This window comes from Hyla sarda, unplaced genomic scaffold (genome assembly GCF_029499605.1).
Source record: "Hyla sarda isolate aHylSar1 unplaced genomic scaffold, aHylSar1.hap1 scaffold_432, whole genome shotgun sequence".
NCBI classification, from domain to species: Eukaryota; Metazoa; Chordata; class Amphibia; order Anura; family Hylidae; genus Hyla; species Hyla sarda.
The window spans coordinates 222,533-237,828 of NW_026610447.1; the positions used below are offsets into that span (position 1 = coordinate 222,533).

Below are 15,296 nucleotides of genomic sequence, written 5' to 3' on the forward strand. Positions count from 1 at the left end.
AGAACCTAAACCCATACCATTATTGCTAAGCAGCAAGACAGGGGCCCATTGCACTCCCACGGGGCCTTTTTAAATGCAATCCATAACCCGGATTTGCCAGGAACCCTTCTTACTCCTCCTACTTGCATGTGACACTGGGCTTAGGATCTGCATAGGAAACACACACACAAGCACACACCTACCTTTGTTGCCTGCAGATGCCTCCTTGGCTGTCCCCAAACGGTATCAAACCAACACCCACGGGAAGCTGTAAGCATAGAGGACATGCCTGCACCCCATTGGACTTACCTGTGTGGGTTAAATCCGGGTTATTTGACAACCTATGGCGGTGATGGTTCTGCTCAGGCAGAGCAGTGCTGATGCTCCTCATAAAGCTGTCGCTGCTGTGAAGGTTCTAGGTGACATCACAAATCCCTTTGGTTACATACACAACAAAGCTGGGTTGTTGTTGTTTACACTCTGCAAGGCCTGTGGAAGTGAGTGACATCATAGCACTGTAGTTCTGAGGGTTCAAGATGGATGCAACAATCTCCTGTTGCTTCTATGAAGGCCGTAATAGACGACATCACCAAACAGCTCCATAGTCACATACACAGCAAAGGAGAGATGTTGTTTACACCTAGTGATGTCAGTGGTATTGAGTGACATCACAGCACAGTGCTAAGGCTCCTGGGCCTGGACACAGCAGCGGCTGCAATATCTCAACGGAGAATACGTTTATATCTATGTGTGTGTGTGCGCATATATATATATATATATATATATATATATATATATATATATATATTCTCCGCCGAAATCACTTTTAAACCCATTTCCACCTTTTTTTCCCTTCTCTTCCTCTTACTTTTTTTTCACGTTTTTTTACGTTTTTCTCCTTTTCGCCTCTTTTCTGGGCGTATTATTCTTCTTTTTCTTCTTTTTTTTCGTCTAATGCATACCCCATCAGTGCAGCAATGCTTATTCAATACCGCCAGCAGATGGAGACACTGGGGGATAATTTTCTAAGGATTTATACTGATTTTTCCTGTCTGAATTTGTCGCACAGAAAGTTGCAGGCCAAATATGTGTGACATTTCTGCGACTTTAGCTTCTAGAGCATTTTTACAACATTATACATAGGTGCTGAATACATAAAAAGCGACTGTTCAGCGACAGACAAGTCGCATCGGCTGAAAGTAGGCCAGAATGTCAGTCCATGTTGGAGCAGGTTTAGATACAGTCTAAAGCATAGATCTCAAAGTCTGTGCACAGAATTTAGCAAGGGCCTCGCACTTCTGATGCATCAGGTAGGTGCACAATAGCATAGCCTAACCCTCTGTACTTTGGTCTATATTGATGCGGGACATAGACAGCCAGCTGATGACCAATCCATTAGTGCAATGGATGGCTGGAAGCATTTGTCTTTGCCTTTGCAATACCACAGAAGCAATGCATGGTCAATGTACAGCAATGACACACCTGTGTGAACAGCCAGGAGACCCCCCCCCCCCCCCCCATGTTATGTTACATAGTTACATAGTTAGTACGGTCGAAAAAAGACATATGTCCATCACGTTCAACCAGGGAATTAAGGGGTAGGGGTGTGGCGCGATATTGGGGAAGGGATGAGATTTTATATTTCTTCATAAGCATTAATCTTATTTTGTCAATTAGGAACATTCAGCACCCACCCGCTATCAAGGCAGCTGCCTATCATGTCATGCCCTACCTGCACAGGTGTGCTGGCTACTCAAATGATCCAATTAAGGAGGCCATTTAGTCAGCAGCAGCAGAAGTCCTGTGCCTGGACGCTCCAACAGGGGCCAGACACAAGCAGAAGCAGCAGAAGCAGCAGCAGCACCACCTTTTGTTTTTTGGCTGCAGCAGCAGCAAGGCCCACAGGGCTGGCTAGCTGGCTAGCCAGCAAGCAGGTAGCAATGAAAGTAGGAATCTTTCTTTTTAACCCTGTAAGGGGGTGGTGCACTGTACCCGAAGATACTGCCATATCGGGTCAATGCATAGGGTGACGGAAGCAAGCTTCGAAATCGGCCCCCCGTTCTCAAAAATCCATTTAATATATGGTCCCCAGATAGGGGACGTATCAGATATTAAACTGATAAGAACAGATACTACACTTGATCTTAGCCAAAAGGCCGAGAAGCGATAACCGTGAAAGGGGCGGGCCCAACAAGGTCCCCTTCATGGGCACTATCACTGCTTGCTGTCAGGGAGGCTGCCAGACAATTTTCCATGCACACTCTGGGCTGGGGGGCAGTCAACCACCAGTACACACAGCAGAACCTAAACCCATACCATTATTGCTAAGCAGCAAGACAGGGGCCCATTGCACTCCCACGGGGCCTTTTTAAATGCAATCCATAACCCGGATTTGCCAGGAACCCTTCTTACTCCTCCTACTTGCATGTGACACTGGGCTTAGGATCTGCATAGGAAACACACACACAAGCACACACCTACCTTTGTTGCCTGCAGATGCCTCCTTGGCTGTCCCCAAACGGTATCAAACCAACACCCACGGGAAGCTGTAAGCATAGAGGACATGCCTGCACCCCATTGGACTTACCTGTGTGGGTTAAATCCGGGTTATTTGACAACCTATGGCGGTGATGGTTCTGCTCAGGCAGAGCAGTGCTGATGCTCCTCATAAAGCTGTCGCTGCTGTGAAGGTTCTAGGTGACATCACAAATCCCTTTGGTTACATACACAACAAAGCTGGGTTGTTGTTGTTTACACTCTGCAAGGCCTGTGGAAGTGAGTGACATCATAGCACTGTAGTTCTGAGGGTTCAAGATGGATGCAACAATCTCCTGTTGCTTCTATGAAGGCCGTAATAGACGACATCACCAAACAGCTCCATAGTCACATACACAGCAAAGGAGAGATGTTGTTTACACCTAGTGATGTCAGTGGTATTGAGTGACATCACAGCACAGTGCTAAGGCTCCTGGGCCTGGACACAGCAGCGGCTGCAATATCTCAACGGAGAATACGTTTATATCTATGTGTGTGTGTGCGCATATATATATATATATATATATATATATATATATATATATATATATATTTCTCCGCCGAAATCACTTTTAAACCCATTTCCACCTTTTTTTCCCTTCTCTTCCTCTTACTTTTTTTTCACGTTTTTTTACGTTTTTCTCCTTTTCGCCTCTTTTCTGGGCGTATTATTCTTCTTTTTCTTCTTTTTTTTCGTCTAATGCATACCCCATCAGTGCAGCAATGCTTATTCAATACCGCCAGCAGATGGAGACACTGGGGGATAATTTTCTAAGGATTTATACTGATTTTTCCTGTCTGAATTTGTCGCACAGAAAGTTGCAGGCCAAATATGTGTGACATTTCTGCGACTTTAGCTTCTAGAGCATTTTTACAACATTATACATAGGTGCTGAATACATAAAAAGCGACTGTTCAGCGACAGACAAGTCGCATCGGCTGAAAGTAGGCCAGAATGTCAGTCCATGTTGGAGCAGGTTTAGATACAGTCTAAAGCATAGATCTCAAAGTCTGTGCACAGAATTTAGCAAGGGCCTCGCACCTTCTGATGCATCAGGTAGGTGCACAATAGCATAGCCTAACCCTCTGTACTTTGGTCTATATTGATGCGGGACATAGACAGCCAGCTGATGACCAATCCATTAGTGCAATGGATGGCTGGAAGCATTTGTCTTTGCCTTTGCAATACCACAGAAGCAATGCATGGTCAATGTACAGCAATGACACACCTGTGTGAACAGCCAGGAGACCCCCCCCCCCCCCCCCATGTTATGTTACATAGTTACATAGTTAGTACGGTCGAAAAAAGACATATGTCCATCACGTTCAACCAGGGAATTAAGGGGTAGGGGTGTGGCGCGATATTGGGGAAGGGATGAGATTTTATATTTCTTCATAAGCATTAATCTTATTTTGTCAATTAGGAACATTCAGCACCCACCCGCTATCAAGGCAGCTGCCTATCATGTCATGCCCTACCTGCACAGGTGTGCTGGCTACTCAAATGATCCAATTAAGGAGGCCATTTAGTCAGCAGCAGCAGAAGTCCTGTGCCTGGACGCTCCAACAGCGGCCAGACACAAGCAGAAGCAGCAGAAGCAGCAGCAGCACCACCTTTTGTTTTTTGGCTGCAGCAGCAGCAAGGCCCACAGGGCTGGCTAGCTGGCTAGCCAGCAAGCAGGTAGCAATGAAAGTAGGAATCTTTCTTTTTAACCCTGTAAGGGGGTGGTGCACTGTACCCGAAGATACTGCCATATCGGGTCAATGCATAGGGCGACGGAAGCAAGCTTCGAAATCGGCCCCCGTTCTCAAAAATCCATTTAATATATGGTCCCCAGATAGGGGACGTATCAGATATTAAACTGATAAGAACAGATACTACACTTGATCTTAGCCAAAAGGCCGAGAAGCGATAACCGTGAAAGGGGCGGGCCCAACAAGGTCCCCTTCATGGGCACTATCACTGCTTGCTGTCAGGGAGGCTGCCAGACAATTTTCCATGCACACTCTGGGCTGGGGGGCAGTCAACCACCAGTACACACAGCAGAACCTAAACCCATACCATTATTGCTAAGCAGCAAGACAGGGGCCCATTGCACTCCCACGGGGCCTTTTTAAATGCAATCCATAACCCGGATTTGCCAGGAACCCTTCTTACTCCTCCTACTTGCATGTGACACTGGGCTTAGGATCTGCATAGGAAACACACACACAAGCACACACCTACCTTTGTTGCCTGCAGATGCCTCCTTGGCTGTCCCCAAACGGTATCAAACCAACACCCACGGGAAGCTGTAAGCATAGAGGACATGCCTGCACCCCATTGGACTTACCTGTGTGGGTTAAATCCGGGTTATTTGACAACCTATGGCGGTGATGGTTCTGCTCAGGCAGAGCAGTGCTGATGCTCCTCATAAAGCTGTCGCTGCTGTGAAGGTTCTAGGTGACATCACAAATCCCTTTGGTTACATACACAACAAAGCTGGGTTGTTGTTGTTTACACTCTGCAAGGCCTGTGGAAGTGAGTGACATCATAGCACTGTAGTTCTGAGGGTTCAAGATGGATGCAACAATCTCCTGTTGCTTCTATGAAGGCCGTAATAGACGACATCACCAAACAGCTCCATAGTCACATACACAGCAAAGGAGAGATGTTGTTTACACCTAGTGATGTCAGTGGTATTGAGTGACATCACAGCACAGTGCTAAGGCTCCTGGGCCTGGACACAGCAGCGGCTGCAATATCTCAACGGAGAATACGTTTATATCTATGTGTGTGTGTGCGCATATATATATATATATATATATATATATATATATATATATATATATTTCTCCGCCGAAATCACTTTTAAACCCATTTCCACCTTTTTTTCCCTTCTCTTCCTCTTACTTTTTTTTCACGTTTTTTTACGTTTTTCTCCTTTTCGCCTCTTTTCTGGGCGTATTATTCTTCTTTTTCTTCTTTTTTTTCGTCTAATGCATACCCCATCAGTGCAGCAATGCTTATTCAATACCGCCAGCAGATGGAGACACTGGGGGATAATTTTCTAAGGATTTATACTGATTTTTCCTGTCTGAATTTGTCGCACAGAAAGTTGCAGGCCAAATATGTGTGACATTTCTGCGACTTTAGCTTCTAGAGCATTTTTACAACATTATACATAGGTGCTGAATACATAAAAAGCGACTGTTCAGCGACAGACAAGTCGCATCGGCTGAAAGTAGGCCAGAATGTCAGTCCATGTTGGAGCAGGTTTAGATACAGTCTAAAGCATAGATCTCAAAGTCTGTGCACAGAATTTAGCAAGGGCCTCGCACCTTCTGATGCATCAGGTAGGTGCACAATAGCATAGCCTAACCCTCTGTACTTTGGTCTATATTGATGCGGGACATAGACAGCCAGCTGATGACCAATCCATTAGTGCAATGGATGGCTGGAAGCATTTGTCTTTGCCTTTGCAATACCACAGAAGCAATGCATGGTCAATGTACAGCAATGACACACCTGTGTGAACAGCCAGGAGACCCCCCCCCCCCCCCCCCCCCATGTTATGTTACATAGTTACATAGTTAGTACGGTCGAAAAAAGACATATGTCCATCACGTTCAACCAGGGAATTAAGGGGTAGGGGTGTGGCGCGATATTGGGGAAGGGATGAGATTTTATATTTCTTCATAAGCATTAATCTTATTTTGTCAATTAGGAACATTCAGCACCCACCCGCTATCAAGGCAGCTGCCTATCATGTCATGCCCTACCTGCACAGGTGTGCTGGCTACTCAAATGATCCAATTAAGGAGGCCATTTAGTCAGCAGCAGCAGCAGAAGTCCTGTGCCTGGACGCTCCAACAGGGGCCAGACACAAGCAGAAGCAGCAGCAGCACCACCTTTTGTTTTTTGGCTGCAGCAGCAGCAAGGCCCACAGGGCTGGCTAGCTGGCTAGCCAGCAAGCAGGTAGCAATGAAAGTAGGAATCTTTCTTTTTAACCCTGTAAGGGGGTGGTGCACTGTACCCGAAGATACTGCCATATCGGGTCAATGCATAGGGCGACGGAAGCAAGCTTCGAAATCGGCCCCCGTTCTCAAAAATCCATTTAATATATGGTCCCCAGATAGGGGACGTATCAGATATTAAACTGATAAGAACAGATACTACACTTGATCTTAGCCAAAAGGCCGAGAAGCGATAACCGTGAAAGGGGCGGGCCCAACAAGGTCCCCTTCATGGGCACTATCACTGCTTGCTGTCAGGGAGGCTGCCAGACAATTTTCCATGCACACTCTGGGCTGGGGGGCAGTCAACCACCAGTACACACAGCAGAACCTAAACCCATACCATTATTGCTAAGCAGCAAGACAGGGGCCCATTGCACTCCCACGGGGCCTTTTTAAATGCAATCCATAACCCGGATTTGCCAGGAACCCTTCTTACTCCTCCTACTTGCATGTGACACTGGGCTTAGGATCTGCATAGGAAACACACACACAAGCACACACCTACCTTTGTTGCCTGCAGATGCCTCCTTGGCTGTCCCCAAACGGTATCAAACCAACACCCACGGGAAGCTGTAAGCATAGAGGACATGCCTGCACCCCATTGGACTTACCTGTGTGGGTTAAATCCGGGTTATTTGACAACCTATGGCGGTGATGGTTCTGCTCAGGCAGAGCAGTGCTGATGCTCCTCATAAAGCTGTCGCTGCTGTGAAGGTTCTAGGTGACATCACAAATCCCTTTGGTTACATACACAACAAAGCTGGGTTGTTGTTGTTTACACTCTGCAAGGCCTGTGGAAGTGAGTGACATCATAGCACTGTAGTTCTGAGGGTTCAAGATGGATGCAACAATCTCCTGTTGCTTCTATGAAGGCCGTAATAGACGACATCACCAAACAGCTCCATAGTCACATACACAGCAAAGGAGAGATGTTGTTTACACCTAGTGATGTCAGTGGTATTGAGTGACATCACAGCACAGTGCTAAGGCTCCTGGGCCTGGACACAGCAGCGGCTGCAATATCTCAACGGAGAATACGTTTATATCTATGTGTGTGTGTGCGCATATATATATATATATATATATATATATATATATATATATATATATTTCTCCGCCGAAATCACTTTTAAACCCATTTCCACCTTTTTTTCCCTTCTCTTCCTCTTACTTTTTTTTCACGTTTTTTTATGTTTTTCTCCTTTTCGCCTCTTTTCTGGGCGTATTATTCTTCTTTTTCTTCTTTTTTTTCGTCTAATGCATACCCCATCAGTGCAGCAATGCTTATTCAATACCGCCAGCAGATGGAGACACTGGGGGATAATTTTCTAAGGATTTATACTGATTTTTCCTGTCTGAATTTGTCGCACAGAAAGTTGCAGGCCAAATATGTGTGACATTTCTGCGACTTTAGCTTCTAGAGCATTTTTACAACATTATACATAGGTGCTGAATACATAAAAAGCGACTGTTCAGCGACAGACAAGTCGCATCGGCTGAAAGTAGGCCAGAATGTCAGTCCATGTTGGAGCAGGTTTAGATACAGTCTAAAGCATAGATCTCAAAGTCTGTGCACAGAATTTAGCAAGGGCCTCGCACCTTCTGATGCATCAGGTAGGTGCACAATAGCATAGCCTAACCCTCTGTACTTTGGTCTATATTGATGCGGGACATAGACAGCCAGCTGATGACCAATCCATTAGTGCAATGGATGGCTGGAAGCATTTGTCTTTGCCTTTGCAATACCACAGAAGCAATGCATGGTCAATGTACAGCAATGACACACCTGTGTGAACAGCCAGGAGACCCCCCCCCCCCATGTTATGTTACATAGTTACATAGTTAGTACGGTCGAAAAAAGACATATGTCCATCACGTTCAACCAGGGAATTAAGGGGTAGGGGTGTGGCGCGATATTGGGGAAGGGATGAGATTTTATATTTCTTCATAAGCATTAATCTTATTTTGTCAATTAGGAACATTCAGCACCCACCCGCTATCAAGGCAGCTGCCTATCATGTCATGCCCTACCTGCACAGGTGTGCTGGCTACTCAAATGATCCAATTAAGGAGGCCATTTAGTCAGCAGCAGCAGAAGTCCTGTGCCTGGACGCTCCAACAGGGGCCAGACACAAGCAGAAGCAGCAGAAGCAGCAGCAGCACCACCTTTTGTTTTTTGGCTGCAGCAGCAGCAAGGCCCACAGGGCTGGCTAGCTGGCTAGCCAGCAAGCAGGTAGCAATGAAAGTAGGAATCTTTCTTTTTAACCCTGTAAGGGGGTGGTGCACTGTACCCGAAGATACTGCCATATCGGGTCAATGCATAGGGCGACGGAAGCAAGCTTCGAAATCGGCCCCCGTTCTCAAAAATCCATTTAATATATGGTCCCCAGATAGGGGACGTATCAGATATTAAACTGATAAGAACAGATACTACACTTGATCTTAGCCAAAAGGCCGAGAAGCGATAACCGTGAAAGGGGCGGGCCCAACAAGGTCCCCTTCATGGGCACTATCACTGCTTGCTGTCAGGGAGGCTGCCAGACAATTTTCCATGCACACTCTGGGCTGGGGGGCAGTCAACCACCAGTACACACAGCAGAACCTAAACCCATACCATTATTGCTAAGCAGCAAGACAGGGGCCCATTGCACTCCCACGGGGCCTTTTTAAATGCAATCCATAACCCGGATTTGCCAGGAACCCTTCTTACTCCTCCTACTTGCATGTGACACTGGGCTTAGGATCTGCATAGGAAACACACACACAAGCACACACCTACCTTTGTTGCCTGCAGATGCCTCCTTGGCTGTCCCCAAACGGTATCAAACCAACACCCACGGGAAGCTGTAAGCATAGAGGACATGCCTGCACCCCATTGGACTTACCTGTGTGGGTTAAATCCGGGTTATTTGACAACCTATGGCGGTGATGGTTCTGCTCAGGCAGAGCAGTGCTGATGCTCCTCATAAAGCTGTCGCTGCTGTGAAGGTTCTAGGTGACATCACAAATCCCTTTGGTTACATACACAACAAAGCTGGGTTGTTGTTGTTTACACTCTGCAAGGCCTGTGGAAGTGAGTGACATCATAGCACTGTAGTTCTGAGGGTTCTAGATGGATGCAACAATCTCCTGTTGCTTCTATGAAGGCCGTAATAGACGACATCACCAAACAGCTCCATAGTCACATACACAGCAAAGGAGAGATGTTGTTTACACCTAGTGATGTCAGTGGTATTGAGTGACATCACAGCACAGTGCTAAGGCTCCTGGGCCTGGACACAGCAGCGGCTGCAATATCTCAACGGAGAATACGTTTATATCTATGTGTGTGTGTGCGCATATATATATATATATATATATATATATATATATATATATATATATTTCTCCGCCGAAATCACTTTTAAACCCATTTCCACCTTTTTTTCCCTTCTCTTCCTCTTACTTTTTTTTCACGTTTTTTTACGTTTTTCTCCTTTTCGCCTCTTTTCTGGGCGTATTATTCTTCTTTTTCTTCTTTTTTTTCGTCTAATGCATACCCCATCAGTGCAGCAATGCTTATTCAATACCGCCAGCAGATGGAGACACTGGGGGATAATTTTCTAAGGATTTATACTGATTTTTCCTGTCTGAATTTGTCGCACAGAAAGTTGCAGGCCAAATATGTGTGACATTTCTGCGACTTTAGCTTCTAGAGCATTTTTACAACATTATACATAGGTGCTGAATACATAAAAAGCGACTGTTCAGCGACAGACAAGTCGCATCGGCTGAAAGTAGGCCAGAATGTCAGTCCATGTTGGAGCAGGTTTAGATACAGTCTAAAGCATAGATCTCAAAGTCTGTGCACAGAATTTAGCAAGGGCCTCGCACCTTCTGATGCATCAGGTAGGTGCACAATAGCATAGCCTAACCCTCTGTACTTTGGTCTATATTGATGCGGGACATAGACAGCCAGCTGATGACCAATCCATTAGTGCAATGGATGGCTGGAAGCATTTGTCTTTGCCTTTGCAATACCACAGAAGCAATGCATGGTCAATGTACAGCAATGACACACCTGTGTGAACAGCCAGGAGACCCCCCCCCCCCCCCCATGTTATGTTACATAGTTACATAGTTAGTACGGTCGAAAAAAGACATATGTCCATCACGTTCAACCAGGGAATTAAGGGGTAGGGGTGTGGCGCGATATTGGGGAAGGGATGAGATTTTATATTTCTTCATAAGCATTAATCTTATTTTGTCAATTAGGAACATTCAGCACCCACCCGCTATCAAGGCAGCTGCCTATCATGTCATGCCCTACCTGCACAGGTGTGCTGGCTACTCAAATGATCCAATTAAGGAGGCCATTTAGTCAGCAGCAGCAGAAGTCCTGTGCCTGGACGCTCCAACAGGGGCCAGACACAAGCAGAAGCAGCAGCAGCACCACCTTTTGTTTTTTGGCTGCAGCAGCAGCAAGGCCCACAGGGCTGGCTAGCTGGCTAGCCAGCAAGCAGGTAGCAATGAAAGTAGGAATCTTTCTTTTTAACCCTGTAAGGGGGTGGTGCACTGTACCCGAAGATACTGCCATATCGGGTCAATGCATAGGGCGACGGAAGCAAGCTTCGAAATCGGCCCCCGTTCTCAAAAATCCATTTAATATATGGTCCCCAGATAGGGGACGTATCAGATATTAAACTGATAAGAACAGATACTACACTTGATCTTAGCCAAAAGGCCGAGAAGCGATAACCGTGAAAGGGGCGGGCCCAACAAGGTCCCCTTCATGGGCACTATCACTGCTTGCTGTCAGGGAGGCTGCCAGACAATTTTCCATGCACACTCTGGGCTGGGGGGCAGTCAACCACCAGTACACACAGCAGAACCTAAACCCATACCATTATTGCTAAGCAGCAAGACAGGGGCCCATTGCACTCCCACGGGGCCTTTTTAAATGCAATCCATAACCCGGATTTGCCAGGAACCCTTCTTACTCCTCCTACTTGCATGTGACACTGGGCTTAGGATCTGCATAGGAAACACACACACAAGCACACACCTACCTTTGTTGCCTGCAGATGCCTCCTTGGCTGTCCCCAAACGGTATCAAACCAACACCCACGGGAAGCTGTAAGCATAGAGGACATGCCTGCACCCCATTGGACTTACCTGTGTGGGTTAAATCCGGGTTATTTGACAACCTATGGCGGTGATGGTTCTGCTCAGGCAGAGCAGTGCTGATGCTCCTCATAAAGCTGTCGCTGCTGTGAAGGTTCTAGGTGACATCACAAATCCCTTTGGTTACATACACAACAAAGCTGGGTTGTTGTTGTTTACACTCTGCAAGGCCTGTGGAAGTGAGTGACATCATAGCACTGTAGTTCTGAGGGTTCAAGATGGATGCAACAATCTCCTGTTGCTTCTATGAAGGCCGTAATAGACGACATCACCAAACAGCTCCATAGTCACATACACAGCAAAGGAGAGATGTTGTTTACACCTAGTGATGTCAGTGGTATTGAGTGACATCACAGCACAGTGCTAAGGCTCCTGGGCCTGGACACAGCAGCGGCTGCAATATCTCAACGGAGAATACGTTTATATCTATGTGTGTGTGTGCGCATATATATATATATATATATATATATATATATATATATATATATATATTTCTCCGCCGAAATCACTTTTAAACCCATTTCCACCTTTTTTTCCCTTCTCTTCCTCTTACTTTTTTTTCACGTTTTTTTACGTTTTTCTCCTTTTCGCCTCTTTTCTGGGCGTATTATTCTTCTTTTTCTTCTTTTTTTTCGTCTAATGCATACCCCATCAGTGCAGCAATGCTTATTCAATACCGCCAGCAGATGGAGACACTGGGGGATAATTTTCTAAGGATTTATACTGATTTTTCCTGTCTGAATTTGTCGCACAGAAAGTTGCAGGCCAAATATGTGTGACATTTCTGCGACTTTAGCTTCTAGAGCATTTTTACAACATTATACATAGGTGCTGAATACATAAAAAGCGACTGTTCAGCGACAGACAAGTCGCATCGGCTGAAAGTAGGCCAGAATGTCAGTCCATGTTGGAGCAGGTTTAGATACAGTCTAAAGCATAGATCTCAAAGTCTGTGCACAGAATTTAGCAAGGGCCTCGCACCTTCTGATGCATCAGGTAGGTGCACAATAGCATAGCCTAACCCTCTGTACTTTGGTCTATATTGATGCGGGACATAGACAGCCAGCTGATGACCAATCCATTAGTGCAATGGATGGCTGGAAGCATTTGTCTTTGCCTTTGCAATACCACAGAAGCAATGCATGGTCAATGTACAGCAATGACACACCTGTGTGAACAGCCAGGAGACCCCCCCCCCCCCCCCCCCATGTTATGTTACATAGTTACATAGTTAGTACGGTCGAAAAAAGACATATGTCCATCACGTTCAACCAGGGAATTAAGGGGTAGGGGTGTGGCGCGATATTGGGGAAGGGATGAGATTTTATATTTCTTCATAAGCATTAATCTTATTTTGTCAATTAGGAACATTCAGCACCCACCCGCTATCAAGGCAGCTGCCTATCATGTCATGCCCTACCTGCACAGGTGTGCTGGCTACTCAAATGATCCAATTAAGGAGGCCATTTAGTCAGCAGCAGCAGAAGTCCTGTGCCTGGACGCTCCAACAGGGGCCAGACACAAGCAGAAGCAGCAGAAGCAGCAGCAGCACCACCTTTTGTTTTTTGGCTGCAGCAGCAGCAAGGCCCACAGGGCTGGCTAGCTGGCTAGCCAGCAAGCAGGTAGCAATGAAAGTAGGAATCTTTCTTTTTAACCCTGTAAGGGGGTGGTGCACTGTACCCGAAGATACTGCCATATCGGGTCAATGCATAGGGCGACGGAAGCAAGCTTCGAAATCGGCCCCCGTTCTCAAAAATCCATTTAATATATGGTCCCCAGATAGGGGACGTATCAGATATTAAACTGATAAGAACAGATGCTACACTTGATCTTAGCCAAAAGGCCGAGAAGCGATAACCGTGAAAGGGGCGGGCCCAACAAGGTCCCCTTCATGGGCACTATCACTGCTTGCTGTCAGGGAGGCTGCCAGACAATTTTCCATGCACACTCTGGGCTGGGGGGCAGTCAACCACCAGTACACACAGCAGAACCTAAACCCATACCATTATTGCTAAGCAGCAAGACAGGGGCCCATTGCACTCCCACGGGGCCTTTTTAAATGCAATCCATAACCCGGATTTGCCAGGAACCCTTCTTACTCCTCCTACTTGCATGTGACACTGGGCTTAGGATCTGCATAGGAAACACACACACAAGCACACACCTACCTTTGTTGCCTGCAGATGCCTCCTTGGCTGTCCCCAAACGGTATCAAACCAACACCCACGGGAAGCTGTAAGCATAGAGGACATGCCTGCACCCCATTGGACTTACCTGTGTGGGTTAAATCCGGGTTATTTGACAACCTATGGCGGTGATGGTTCTGCTCAGGCAGAGCAGTGCTGATGCTCCTCATAAAGCTGTCGCTGCTGTGAAGGTTCTAGGTGACATCACAAATCCCTTTGGTTACATACACAACAAAGCTGGGTTGTTGTTGTTTACACTCTGCAAGGCCTGTGGAAGTGAGTGACATCATAGCACTGTAGTTCTGAGGGTTCAAGATGGATGCAACAATCTCCTGTTGCTTCTATGAAGGCCGTAATAGACGACATCACCAAACAGCTCCATAGTCACATACACAGCAAAGGAGAGATGTTGTTTACACCTAGTGATGTCAGTGGTATTGAGTGACATCACAGCACAGTGCTAAGGCTCCTGGGCCTGGACACAGCAGCGGCTGCAATATCTCAACGGAGAATACGTTTATATCTATGTGTGTGTGTGCGCATATATATATATATATATATATATATATATATATATATATTTCTCCGCCGAAATCACTTTTAAACCCATTTCCACCTTTTTTTCCCTTCTCTTCCTCTTACTTTTTTTTCACGTTTTTTTACGTTTTTCTCCTTTTCGCCTCTTTTCTGGGCGTATTATTCTTCTTTTTCTTCTTTTTTTTCGTCTAATGCATACCCCATCAGTGCAGCAATGCTTATTCAATACCGCCAGCAGATGGAGACACTGGGGGATAATTTTCTAAGGATTTATACTGATTTTTCCTGTCTGAATTTGTCGCACAGAAAGTTGCAGGCCAAATATGTGTGACATTTCTGCGACTTTAGCTTCTAGAGCATTTTTACAACATTATACATAGGTGCTGAATACATAAAAAGCGACTGTTCAGCGACAGACAAGTCGCATCGGCTGAAAGTAGGCCAGAATGTCAGTCCATGTTGGAGCAGGTTTAGATACAGTCTAAAGCATAGATCTCAAAGTCTGTGCACAGAATTTAGCAAGGGCCTCGCACCTTCTGATGCATCAGGTAGGTGCACAATAGCATAGCCTAACCCTCTGTACTTTGGTCTATATTGATGCGGGACATAGACAGCCAGCTGATGACCAATCCATTAGTGCAATGGATGGCTGGAAGCATTTGTCTTTGCCTTTGCAATACCACAGAAGCAATGCATGGTCAATGTACAGCAATGACACACCTGTGTGAACAGCCAGGAGACCCCCCCCCCCCCCATGTTATGTTACATAGTTACATAGTTAGTACGGTCGAAAAAAGACATATGTCCATCACGTTCAACCAGGGAATTGTCACGATGCCGGCTGGCAGGAGGTGGATCCTCTGTGCCAGAGAGGGATAGCGAGGACCGTGCTAGTGG

General features: G+C 46.1%; 6 non-coding genes across 6 annotated transcripts; all 6 read right to left on the reverse strand.

Moving 5' to 3' along the window:
- Positions 1-1,955: 1,955 nt before the first annotated feature.
- Positions 1,956-2,147, reverse strand: LOC130334364 (U2 spliceosomal RNA). Its single transcript, XR_008876185.1, has one exon. It is a non-coding gene; the product is annotated as a U2 spliceosomal RNA (small nuclear RNA).
- A 2,090-nt stretch (positions 2,148-4,237) lies between these two features.
- On the reverse strand, positions 4,238-4,428 carry LOC130334351 (U2 spliceosomal RNA). Its single transcript, XR_008876173.1, has one exon. It is a non-coding gene; the product is annotated as a U2 spliceosomal RNA (small nuclear RNA).
- A 2,086-nt stretch (positions 4,429-6,514) lies between these two features.
- LOC130334352 (U2 spliceosomal RNA) lies at positions 6,515-6,705 on the reverse strand. Its single transcript, XR_008876174.1, has one exon. It is a non-coding gene; the product is annotated as a U2 spliceosomal RNA (small nuclear RNA).
- A 2,083-nt stretch (positions 6,706-8,788) lies between these two features.
- On the reverse strand, positions 8,789-8,979 carry LOC130334353 (U2 spliceosomal RNA). The gene has a single exon (XR_008876175.1). It is a non-coding gene; the product is annotated as a U2 spliceosomal RNA (small nuclear RNA).
- A 2,078-nt stretch (positions 8,980-11,057) lies between these two features.
- Positions 11,058-11,248, reverse strand: LOC130334354 (U2 spliceosomal RNA). Its single transcript, XR_008876176.1, has one exon. It is a non-coding gene; the product is annotated as a U2 spliceosomal RNA (small nuclear RNA).
- Positions 11,249-13,340: 2,092 nt separating this feature from the next.
- On the reverse strand, positions 13,341-13,531 carry LOC130334363 (U2 spliceosomal RNA). Its single transcript, XR_008876184.1, has one exon. It is a non-coding gene; the product is annotated as a U2 spliceosomal RNA (small nuclear RNA).
- Positions 13,532-15,296: the final 1,765 nt, after the last annotated feature.